At 32.7% G+C, this 13108-nt stretch overlaps 1 long non-coding RNA gene across 1 annotated transcript; it reads left to right on the top strand.

Moving 5' to 3' along the window:
- The first annotated feature begins 10859 nt into the window (after positions 1-10859).
- Positions 10860-12026, top strand: LOC141391101 (uncharacterized). The gene is made up of 3 exons (XR_012409559.1): positions 10860-10871; positions 11672-11810; positions 11876-12026. It is a non-coding gene; the product is annotated as an uncharacterized lncRNA (long non-coding RNA).
- The last annotated feature ends 1082 nt before the right edge of the window (positions 12027-13108 follow it).

Raw genomic sequence — 13108 nt, 5'->3', positions numbered from 1 at the left:
GACCAAAAACATGATATTTATCCAATTTTGTAGCGGCTCTGTAGGTCGCAACAATAGTCCGATCAACGCAAAATTTTAAATAAGGTAAGAATATATGACAAAGAAGAAGCTTGCAATTTGAGATGGCGATCAGATAATATTTAGAGGGTGAAATGGACCACAACTTTTGTGTGAAAAATTTGAATATATATATATATATATATATATATATATATATATATATATATATATATATATATATATATATATATATATAATATAATTGGAAGAGGAACGCTTGACCTTTCTATTGATGTTAATTGTGTTGGTGTACATGATAAGATAACAGAGTTACAGCCTAATATAGCTTGTTATTTGTTTGTAGTGTAGTCATAAACACGCTAGAGGTCGCAACAATAGCTCAATAATCACGAAATTTTGCACGAGGTAAGAGTTCAGGCAGAAGAAGATGCCTACAATTTTGGATGATTATGTGTATTATTTAGCGGGTGAAATGGAACCTTACTTTTGTATGAAAAATAAAACAAATATATTTTTGGTCTATATTTTCTTTCCTGGAGGGCATATACCGGCAAATTGCAATAACGTATCTGCTAGATAACGGGCCTACTGCCTAATATACATATAATGGGTTTTGTGTAGAGAACCACATTTTCCCATTCCCAGTTTTTGCATTATTGCAAATTACATGGTGCCCTAGCGTATTAATTGACCAATTGGATTTTTATACATACATTGCAGCATGGGTTTCAGCACGATTCCCCAGCCAGGAAACAGCAAATTTTCAATGGTGCAAAATACCCTTCACTAATGTTGGCGACATTTTCTGGCGATTTTTGTTTTGTTTTTTGATTTTCCTTATCTATGAACATTGTGGTTTCAAAATCCGCAAAAACTTCTCAGGTGTAAGCACCTTTCGGTTAAAGTTAGTTAAGGCGCATTGTGTACAATAAGTTTATTTGTTCCATAAAGAAATTTTGATTTGTGGAAAACTAATTCCCAGGGGTAGTGGTGTAGGGTATCACATGATCGGCCCGACTATAGCCTTGTTAACACTCTGGCTGTTACCAGATCGGCCGTTAAAGATCGGCCAAAAAACGTATCCATAAGACCAAGTGATATTTTTAGGTCCTCGGCATTTTAACTGCATGCAGAACAAATATTTTCTTCATATTCAAAGAATTCCATGATTGGCTGAAATGAGGGTTTTTTCTACACAATTCCTTAAAAGCAAAATTTGAAGAAATACTTCTGAAGTTGCCCTACGAATATGTTTCTTAAACGGATTTAAATCTAACATGTTTTTTTAAAATATGTTTCATTTATGTTTTCAATTTCATAGAATAAATAGAATAACGTAAATTCCCAAAACTCCTGCGCAATGCAAATGTAAAATGCGTTTTAGGTTCTGGATTGTATAGAATACAGTTTTCTAATGAAACTGATCTAAATGAAGTATTTTTGAATGAAAAACGGTAAGTTTATATACAAAAATAAAGCACGGTGTATACCAGCCCTAGTGTAATATCAAAGTCAAAGTCTACATTTCAATCGTAAATGTTTGCAATTTTGGCCCAAGACTCAAGTAAACATATTTTTATTGTCCTTTTTCATTCCCACTCGTATATTTTAAGAACAATTTTGAAGACGATTTTTAATGTTGGCATAAACAGTAAATAATTTAAAACAAATTGTAACATTTCTGTTAATGAATGAATTAATTTGGGAAGTGAAAAAATTGTAAAAAAACAAAATAGGCCAATATAGAGACGATTAACCAAGTTCATTTGACCATTCTCTTGGTTTTTATGGTCACTCCTATTATTTTAAACGCAACTGTATATGGGAGCTATATCCAAATCTGAACCGAATTGCGTTGCACATTTCAAATTTCATCAAAAATGGACACATATAGCGTGTTTGGTGCATCAAATACTTAATTTGTTGTGTTATTTATTTATATATTTATTTGTTATTGATTTTATTAATTATAACTTAGTTGCTCCTTTTTGCTTTAGTTTTTGTGCATTTAATTGCTTTAATATCTGATCTGATTTTATACAAAAGCATTTCAATTTAATAATCTTTGACACGCCACAAAGCTCCTGTGTACAGCGACATCATCTTGTTTGTTTGGTGGTTGCGTCGGCTTGGTTGCTCTTGAACATTTCGTTGTGTGGCTTGGATGCTCTTGAAAATTTCGTTGGATGGCTTGATTGACTCGAAAATTTCGTTGGGTGGCTTGATTGTCTTGAACATTTCGTTGGGTGGCTTGATTGACTTGAACATTTCGTTGAGTCGGCATGGCTTGATTGGTCTTGAAAATTTCTTTGAGTTGATTTGCTTCCAAGGCTTGAATGGAGAAACAAGTGGCTTGTGCAGACGTTTAATATCAAACCGTGGACATATACTGACAAATTTCGGGGAAGACCAAGCACCAAATTGCAGCCATTTCGGTAGGATAATAATGTTATGTTGCTAAAACCTTCAAAACACCGAAAATCGGGAGGTAGCGTTCTTCGGGGGCTATATCAACACGTGGACCTATACTCATAAAATTCTGGAGGAACGTTTTATAGTCCCAAAAAGACTAACTACCAAATTTCAGACATTTTGGTAAGATAATATGGCTAAAACCTTCAAAATATCGAAAATCGGGGGGTACTGTCCTATGGGGTCTATAACAAAACGTGAGCCGATATATCCCATTTTTAATACCAAACATCCTAGGAGTAATACATTGTACCATTTGAAGCATTTTTGGCAATATTGCGAGAGTGCCTTTTGCCTTTTGGGACGAACAGATTCGTTGTTTTTTAATATTTTGTTTATAAAGTGGGTTAGAACTGCATCCATCACTGAATTTACTTAATTGGGTAGCTACTAGCTCCTGGACAGATTTTAAAAGGTCATCCTCAAAAGAGTTGCCAGACAGCAACCGAGGGGTTTTGTTGTTCCCACGAGTTTTCCGTAAGGCAATGGATCATCGTACACAGTGACGGCTTGCTAGCGATGGAGAATTGCTAGCGACCAGACCACTAAACGTGGATTTTTAAAGAATATTTTTTTAACGACTTGAAGGCCAATAAACTTGGATTTTTAAAAAATTAATTTTCAACGACTTGAAGATCAATAAACGTGCATTTTTAAAGAATATTTTTTCAATGACTTGAAGACCAATAAACGTGGATTTTTAAAGAATATTTTTTCAACGACTTGAAGGCCAATAAACTTGGATTTTTAAAGAATATTTTTTCAACGACTTGAAGACCAACAAAAGTGTATTTTTAAAGAATATTTTTTCAACGAAGTGAAGACCAATAAACTTGGATTTTAAAGAATATTTTTTTCAACGAAGTGAAGACCAACAAACGTGGATTTTTAAAGAATATTTTTTTCAACGAAGTGAAGACCAATAAACGTGAATTTTTAAAGAATATTTTTTCGACGACTTGAAGACCAATAAACGTAGATTTTTAAGGAATATTTTTTAATGACTTAAAGACCCATAAACGTGGATTTTTAAGGAATGTTTTTTAATGACTTGAAGACCCATAAATGTGGATTTTTTAGGAATATTTTTTAACGACTTGAAGACCCATAAACGTGGATTTTTAAATTATATTTTTTCAACGACTGTAATAGTACGGTTACACTAGAGTTTTTTGTCGGGTTAACCCACTTCATGAGTATTTATTTGACGTTTGCGCTATGGCATTGACATTTGAAATCCAAACCCACTGGGTTAATCCGGTATAGTGTAACCAAGGTATAAGACCAATAATCGTGGATTTTTAAAGAATATTTTTTCAACTACTGAAAGATCAATATTTTTAAAGAATATTTTTTGCCGTCGTAACAGACCCCGTAAGAAGAACTTTTTGGGCAAATTGTCAAAATGATCTGAGACTGTGTGGGAGGTATCCTAAGGACGAGATCGATATAGTCCATGTGCCAACCTGATACATGACTAGATGAAAAAATACGATGTGCAAAGTTTGGACCAATCAGAAACTCCCTGCGAGAGTTATTTTGCGGATTTGCCAACTTAAGTTGGTGCCGTGAAAGTTTCATGCTTGGAGCTAGGCCATTATCTGAGGAAGTATGGACTTGCCCCCGATAAAATTGTACCGACGTAAAAGGAACCGCAAGGACAAGCTACTGAATAAAAGTTCAAAACGATCTGAGTGGAGGAGCTCGTAAACATCACTTTTTCCGAATTTTATGTGGGAAGTATCCGAAGGTGTGGTGCTTAAGAAGTAATATTACCATATGCAACGTAATGACCAATTCGGTAACTCCCTTTGAGAGATATCGTGCGCACCATTTTATCGCAAATTTTTGAACTTTTGTGGAGAGGTACCGGAAGGAGTGGACCGAGATGGCCCATCTTCGAATATAAATTAATTTTGGACAAAATATCACGAACCGACGGACATTGCTCAATCGATTCCAAATTGTCTGAAACCATAATTTCGATGAGATACATTTTTGGCCGTATTAAAGTGTAGATACCATGTTTAGCCTAAAGGCTGAGGGTATAATGAGGCAACCCTGGACCACATGTTCTTTATGAAAAATTTGCACGCACGTACACTTTTAAGTTTTCTGGATATATACAACTATGTATGCTGGTACATACATACAATGTTACGCGTGTATCTATTGTATGTTCCTTTTCCAATCATGCGAACGAACTTGTCAGTCCAACAAAGCAACAACAACAACAAAAAAACCTAGCATGCATGTCAATTACATTCATTGTATTCTGCCAAAGACCTACACTAGTCTATGCTTCATTCTACTTGCATGGAACTTGGAACTTGAACGGACTATGTATGTGAAGACTACAACAACTGGTGTTAGTTTGGCCCGTTGTAGATGACATGAAATACATTTTAAGTAAAACCAGCAGCCAGCCTAGAAATAAGACATAGTACTCGCACGCATCCGACGATCTCAAACACTCACTCGATGGAATAGAAGAACATTCCATTGCCGTCCGTCACCTCAACGTCTTCACATCAAGCAATGAACGAATAAAAAACAGAAGCGCAAAAAGCCTCCTCTTTGTGTAAACAAACCAATCAACATAACGAGCCCAAAGACATGAAAATCAAACATAAGAAAGAAAAAAAATCATCATCATCGTCACCATCATCATATAACCGAAAGCCAAACAACACATAGCCAACAAAAAACTACAACAACAACAGCAGCAACGATCAAATCTATCTGACATTTATGTGGCCCCGCATTCCTTAGATAAATTCTGATTGATTTTATTGTGTTGGTGTTTGTGTGTGTTTGAGTGCATGTAATTGTGTAACTTGCCCCGCGCTAAGAAATATACATAATGTGTGAGTTTGGGGAGTTTGGGGCATGTGAGTGAGTGGCCTGAGGTAGGAAGTAGGAGACGAAGTACACAGTTTCATAGTGGTATTCTTAAAGGAACAGAAAAAAATGCTCAAAGGAGTATTTGGGCGATAAAGCTCTGTTTGGTGACCGTAATCTATATATCTATCTATTATATATTTGAGTTTGGTGATAAGTGACACTCTGACTGACTGACTCATCATCAACGCCGAGCTAAAACGGCTAAAGCCAGGAGCTTGAAATTTTACTAGTAGGTCACTGTTGGTGCAAATGTGCGAGATAAGGCCGGGTTTTGCAAAATTCGTCCTGGAACCACAAAAAATAACAATAACAAAAATCCTTATTATTCACTGTTATTACTTACTTATGTACTTAGTTGGCAACACATTTGTCAAATTAAATGCTATAATTTCTTAATACCCTAAAATATCACAAACAATTTCAAATTTTGTAGTTTACTTCTAGGCGCATTTATTTTATCGTAAACCAATATATATTGGAAAGACAAAGAAGGTTGTTATTTTCCATTGCAACAGATGTCGCAGTTGGTGATAATGGTATAAACTTCATTTTGATTTACGAATGATTTACGTCTCTTTAATAATTTTGTTTTCACATAACAGGTGTCGCACAAAAGATTTTCTTTCATTAAAAACCAGTTAGACAAAAAATGATTACAAACGATGAATTTGTAAAAATTTTGATTTTCAATTTCAAATTAAAACAAAAATTCTTTCAATAATGTTTGGTTTGTTGAACTCTCATATGTTGAAGACAAAATTAGGGTATTAAATTCAGAAATCGGTCAGAAATAACAAAAATAATTTCTATTAAAAAATAGTTTTAATGTTGAGATTTTCTTTATAATTGTGTCACTACCGCCACCCTGAAAATTTTGATTAAAAGCTTTATCACCATATTTTTGTCGAATGGCGATAAAATATTACGAATATATAGGGAAAATGTTTATCAAACATGAAAATGTTACTAGAAAGCGATCAATAAACGATTTCAAACAAATAATTTATTGAAATTTGCTTATGGTTGTTAATAAATTTCTGTAGTTAAAATGGTTTTTAACGTTTGTCGCATGTTCTCGCTCTCAAGAGCGAGAGAAACAACAATATTAAGGCAGAAAGAGAGCGCTACAACAATGTGCTGTGTTTTTTTCTTGAGATGTGAGTATCGTTGCTATGTATATTTCAAAGCATGGCCATGGAATTTTTGCGGCATGAAGGGATGGAGCGTTTGTGTGGCATTTGGCTTGTTTATTTATTTGTGCTCGGGAGAAGGCTTGTATGTAAGGTTGTTACTGTTTTTTGTTGCTGATTTTTATGAACCTAACAAACGAAGAGGGAAAGAAAAAAAAAACGGTACGAGTTTTCATGTTTTGTTCTGTTTGTGGTTAAGAAAGGCAGATAACATTTTTTAACCGTCAGTTTGGTATTTTTGGCAGTCTCTTTAAAGCAGTCGTTCTGTGTGGCTCGGTAGTGCAGAAATAAATCAATGTTTGTGTGTTTTCTTAAAGTAAAGGTGCCTTTCAAGTAAATTAAATGCCCAATACATTTTATAATTGAATTCACGAATATGAAAAAGGATAATAAGAATATTTTATTGGACAAAGAAGCAACCGCATATGATATTGGTAATAACATCAAAACATTTTATATATTTGAAATATATATGGATGTACTATTTCTCACATTACAGATACCCATTTTCCGCTGAAGATTTTCAATGTGGCAGAAGAATGTGTTTTATTTCACAACGTTCAATGATGTTCCCTGTATTTTATATTTAAAAGTGATTTATTTGTTTTCTTATATTAAAATTAATATGTGGCAGTAAATAATTATGTACTTCTGTTATTAATTATTCCATTTCGTTTTTCTTTCTATCATCTGTTATTTTTTATGTACCTATGCGTCTGGTGCTGCTTTTGTACTTGGCATTTCAATTAAATAAATAACCACGACCATTTATAAATTTGTGTATGTATCTTTTTTTGTGGCTTTTGGGTTTGTATTTAACAAAAAACAACAAAATAATTGTAAATATGAATATTTTTTTATTGATTGGAAAAAATGCATTCAACAATTTTTTTAATCAAGAAAATATTTTGTTTTTATCAAGCAAAATGTGGAATATTTTGATAAATATTTTTGTCAATATGTGAAATGTTTTATCAGTTCAAAATAAAAAAAAAACGATAAATATTTTAATCAATATTACAATTTTATTTCATCAATATGTATTTTTACTTTATGATCAAAAATTGTATCGAATTTTGTCAATATGAGCGGGAAACCTAAAATTTGGAACTATTATTGTTCTTAGTGTGTAGGATAGGTTTAGTTGTAGTTTTGGAAATTCGTACTCATGTATACGAAAAGTAATAATTGGTACTAATAGTCCGGTCAAAATAGACATGCGTATAAGGGGGAAATAGCAAAAATTCCCACAAAGCTGAATTTTGGTGGAGAGCTAGGGTTGACCATTAGAAGCAACGTCCTAAAAGTCCCCATCGATCCCATGTGTGAAAAACAAGTTATCCGGGGTCAAAGGTCATTTTTGGAGGCATTATTCAGTTTTTTTAATTTTTCTCAAAAACGGTAATACTTAGCAAAAGCCCGCTAAAGTAAAAGTTGTAGATTCAATAATTGTCTACAAGATTGGACATTATGATTATTAAAAAAGACTTACCATTTTCGAGATATCTTAATCTAAAGGTCAAATAAAAAATTAGCGGCGAGGGTACATTATGAGGCGAACCGGTTAAAGTAAGGACACTATGTGTTAGATACTTTCGTAAGCTTTCAAACGATATCCACTTTGCAGTAATCGGTTCAGTTGAACCGGGTCTAACCCGGTTTTTAAATTTTGCCTTTCGGGTCGAATAACCGGCGAATCGGATCCGCAACCGTTGAAAATTATACATTTCCGTAATCAGCGCAACAAGCCCTACCTTCGGAAAAAACTTGAAAAAATCGGAGAGTTTTCGTTGGGGTCGTTCCCGTTGGGCTTTCGATTATACATGTGGGTTAAATGGGCTATTTTTGCATAAAATGACTCTAACATTGAATAACACTACTAAACAGACTCCGATTTTGTTGGAATTTTTTTAAAGATAGCTATAATTTCGCTCTTCAAGAAAATATATATATTTTTGGGGGACAGACCCGATTACTTCGCTTATTTTAGCCGGTTCGTCTGAATATGTGCATATTTCCCTTATAAGTGCATAAAAATCATGTGTTTTTAGAACAGCTATATCTCAAGAATGGTTCCTTCTAAGAAAAAAATTGTAAGGGTCAAACTTGTAGATAATGTCAACAATATTTACTTTAGTCACTTTTTGATTAGATCAATCGTTTTCAAAAAATAAATCCGAAAACCTAAAAACACTTAAATTTTGACCTTTGACCCCGAATAATTTTTTTTTGCACACATGGGATCGATGGGGACTTTTAGGACGTTGCTTCTAATGGCAAACCCTAGCTCTCCACCAAAATTCAGCTTTGTGGGAATTTTTGCTATTTCAATGTCTATTTTGACCGGACTATAAGATTGGTAAATGTGTGATTTGGATCAAAGGATAAAGCTAGAATCTTAAAATTTTGAATTATAATTAATCTACAGGTTTAGAAATTCCTTCTTATGTGTACTAAATGGTACCAAATTTGGTACAATTGGTTTGGAAATTTGGAATTATGATTGCTGTTTTAGTAGGATATATGGAACCCTGAAACTTGGAAAAAAGATTACTGTTGGAGTGTAGGATTTAGATATGTATATAGTTCTGGAAATTCGTACTTATGTGTACAGAAAGTATTAAATGGTACTAAATTTTGTATCTTTTGGTATTGGGTGAACGGATAGAGCTAGAATCTTGAAATCTATCCCTCTTGGTCCGAATGTGTCAGTTAAGATTGGGTTTTCAGAAAATCCGATTAGAAGGGTACGGGAAGTACTATAGAGCTGGAATTCTGAGGTTTGGAATTAGGATTACTATTGGAGTGTAGGTTTGAGATATGGAAGTAGTTTCGAAATTCGTAATTATGGGTAAGAAAAGTACTAAATGGTACTAAATTTAGTACAATTTGGTTTTGGGTGAACCGATTGCTGTTGAAGTGTAGGATTGAGAGAAGGCTTGGAAAATCGTACTCATTTTACTGAATGGTACTTAATTTGGTACAAATTGGAGTTGGGTAAAATGATTAAACTGATATACTGAAATTTGATTAAGATTACTGTTAGAGTGTAGGATTGAGACATAGAGGTAGTTTTGAAAATTCGCACTTATCAGTACGAAAGTACTAAATGGTACTAAATTTGGTACAATTAGGATTTGTAGAAACGGATTCTGAAATTTAGAATTAAAATTACTGTTTAAGTGTAGAATTGGAATATGGAGGTAGTTTTGGAAATTGGTACTTATGAGTACTAAATGGAATATGGGTAAATGGTTAGAGCTGGTCATTTTTGAAATTCGTACTTATGTGTACGAAAGGCACTAAATGGTACAATATTTTGTATTGGTTTTAGGGAAAGTTTTTTGAAATATGTACTATATTATTACTAAAGGTACTAAATATTACACCCAATACAACGTTAATGTGTGGGGTTGGGATATGAAGGTGATTATGAAAATGTGTACCATAAATGTACAAAAGTAATAAATTCTACAAAATTCGGTATTAAGTCTTTCTGGATTTCTGAAATTCCATCATTAGAAAGATTCCATCATTAGAAAGAATATATTTATTGAGGCTAAGCGACAAATTATTTTCTAGTTTTAAGTGCATTTCTAAATAAAACTCTGAAACTTAATTTTTTTAAATAATTTTTTATTTTTAACTTTTTAGTAAATACATTTTCTGACCACTGAGAACAAAATTATAGTAAATTTAGGCCGAAAATGTGGATAAAAACTTTAAAATGCCTGAAATCGTGTGGTACCGTTATATAAAGGCTACACGCAGAGAAAAAATATTTTTCGCTTTTGTTGGAACAAAAATATCAATTTTTGCTCCAAAATTGTATTTGTTTTGTTCAAGCATTGTATTGCAAATCCAAAAATACAAGATTTTGCTCCAAACATAAAAAACAAAAACAACTTTCGAAATTCCGCAATATTGTAAAAATAATTAACAATACCGATTGGTAGGAACTATCATAATCTAGAATTTTTACAAAAAATATTGTCATTTAAAAAATTCGCTTTTGTTGTAGTTTTAAATACGTATGGTTATTTTGTTTTTTCAGTAGATACACAAATTTGGATTGGACATTTCTATTATTAGTTCAAAAATACATATTTTTGACTATACTCTCTCCCGTTAACTTGTTCAGTATTTTCTCTGGATTCTAGTAGCTGCATTCTTGTTTTGCTCTCTTTAGTTTATGTGTGGCAGCCGGTGAAGTTATTTGTGTTTGTGCATTCTTTGTGCCTAATCAGTTTTTGTTTGGCAGTCAAAGAAAGTGGATCAAAAAAAGTAAAAGCTTGGTGATTATAAACTTAGAAAAACAACATTCCAAAAATGCAAAAAATCTAATAATATAAGTGTCATACATTATTAAATCTATTGAATTCTTTGTTATTTTAAAACTGTCGGTGTTTTTTTATGGCATTATCTACTTTTAAAATGCCATGTACTCGTAGTTTTTTTGTTTTTGGGTTTCTCATGTGTTTTTGTGAAGCGGTAAATATAAAAGTGGTGGTTGAAGCAGAATTTGTGTTGCAAGGAGATATTAAAGAAGAATTCCGATAATTCATACATCTTTGACAAAATAAATTAAATTTTCTTGAAAACGTCGATCTCTTTTGGTTTCTTTTTGTACTGAATAATGTTTACGACACACGTTTGTAGTTTTTACCAAAACTATTGTAAATATAGATAATTTTACCTCAACTGTTCTGAGTTCTAACAATATTTATTGTCCATTTTTACCAATACTATTTTTCATTGTTGTTTGACACCACCTCTTTCGAATCTCTTCTTCTACTATCGTATGAAAGTTGTTATGTGTGTGTGTTTTGTAGAGAGCTAAAAACAAAAAGGTGGTTGAAATTTATTATACGAAGAGAAAATAGAAATAATTTTTTTTTTAATTTGTGTTTTTGTGAACGAATTGTCGGAATTCAATTTTAATTTAAAATATAAAGAGCGCGTTGCAACAGTCTAATAATTTTTGCAATGCATGCTCAATGAAAGCCAAAGAAACGACTACTGCTGACACTTGTATTTTATTGCGTAGTTTTGTGTGTCTGTTTTTAACTAACTTTTTTATTTAGCGGGTTAAGGATTGTTCTGCTGCAGACTTTGTAAATGTAGTTAAGAAAACATAAAACTAATCACCGACAGTTATATTCAGTAATTTGGTGCATCAATACATTTCTTCAACCGATTTTGTTTTGGGCATTAAATTAATTAGTAAGTATCTTCTTTTTGTACTTTTACTAAGCGTTATTTCTAACATATATTCTTTTTTAATTTAGCTTCAAATTCTACTAACGACTTGGATTCACAATTTTCCTGACCGAGTAAATCACAAGAAATAGTTTACCAACATGCTTTATTTGCACATCAAGAGACGAATCTTTGTTAAACTAAATAAAAGTAGCGTCAATCGAAATTAAAATTATCTCAAATCAGTGTCATATAAATGTTTTAAATATCATATATGAAATAAATAATACAATGAAACTTTTTATATATTTTTTTAAATGTAACACATTAAAAATGTAGGTATACAATTTTTATTCCAACCATTTCGTATTGCAACAATAAATATTGTTACTTCTGACCAAAACTATTGTGAATTGCAAAAATAAATATTGTTACTTGTGACCGAAACTATTGTAAGTTCTAACAATATGTATTGTCCATTTTGACTAAAACTATTGTGAATTGCAAAAATAAATATTGTTACTTCTGACCAAAACTATTGTAAGTTCTAACAATATTTATTGTCCATTTGGACCAAAACTATTGTGAATTGCAACCACATATATTGTTACCTCTAACCAAAACTATCGTAATTACATGTTTGGTCCAAAGCGTTATAGTGTCAAAGTGACAATACATATTTATATTTAGAACACATAATATAGTCCAGTGTGACAATAACGATTGTTGGATTGACAATACTACATAAGGAATCCAACAATATGTTAACAATATATATTTTGCTCTTGGAATATTGTTGGATCAAACATATTTTTTTCTCTGCGTGTATACCAAAACCTGGACTTATGTCCATAATTTTTGGTGGGGAAGTTTGTGTACCATTGAGAACTCCAAATGCCAAGTTACAGACAATTCTTGAAATCGGATGGAACCGCTATCTCTAATATACTTGAAATCGGGTCGTACCGCTATATGGGGCTATAACAAACCTGGACCTATGTCCCCAATTTTTGGTTGGGAAGTTTATATACCATTGGGAACTCCAAATGCCAAGTTTCAGCCAATTCTGGCTACAAATTAAGATAAAACCCTTAAAACACTTGAAATCAGGTGGTACCGCTATATGGGGGCTATACCAAAACCTGGACCTATGTTCACAATTTTTGGTGGGGAAATGTCTGTATCATTGGAAATCCAAAATGCCAAATTACAGCCTATTCGGGTTAAAAATGAAGATAAAACCCTTAAAACACTTGAAATCAGGTGGTACCGCTATATGGGGGCTATACCAAAACCTGGACCTATGTTCACAATTTTTGGTG

This window comes from Musca autumnalis, unplaced genomic scaffold, assembly GCF_047663935.1.
Source record: "Musca autumnalis isolate F117 unplaced genomic scaffold, ASM4766393v1 scaffold_1, whole genome shotgun sequence".
Taxonomy (NCBI): domain Eukaryota; kingdom Metazoa; phylum Arthropoda; class Insecta; order Diptera; family Muscidae; genus Musca; species Musca autumnalis.
Note: the sequence above shows the minus strand (reverse complement) of the source record. Positions and strands in the feature narration are given on the sequence as shown.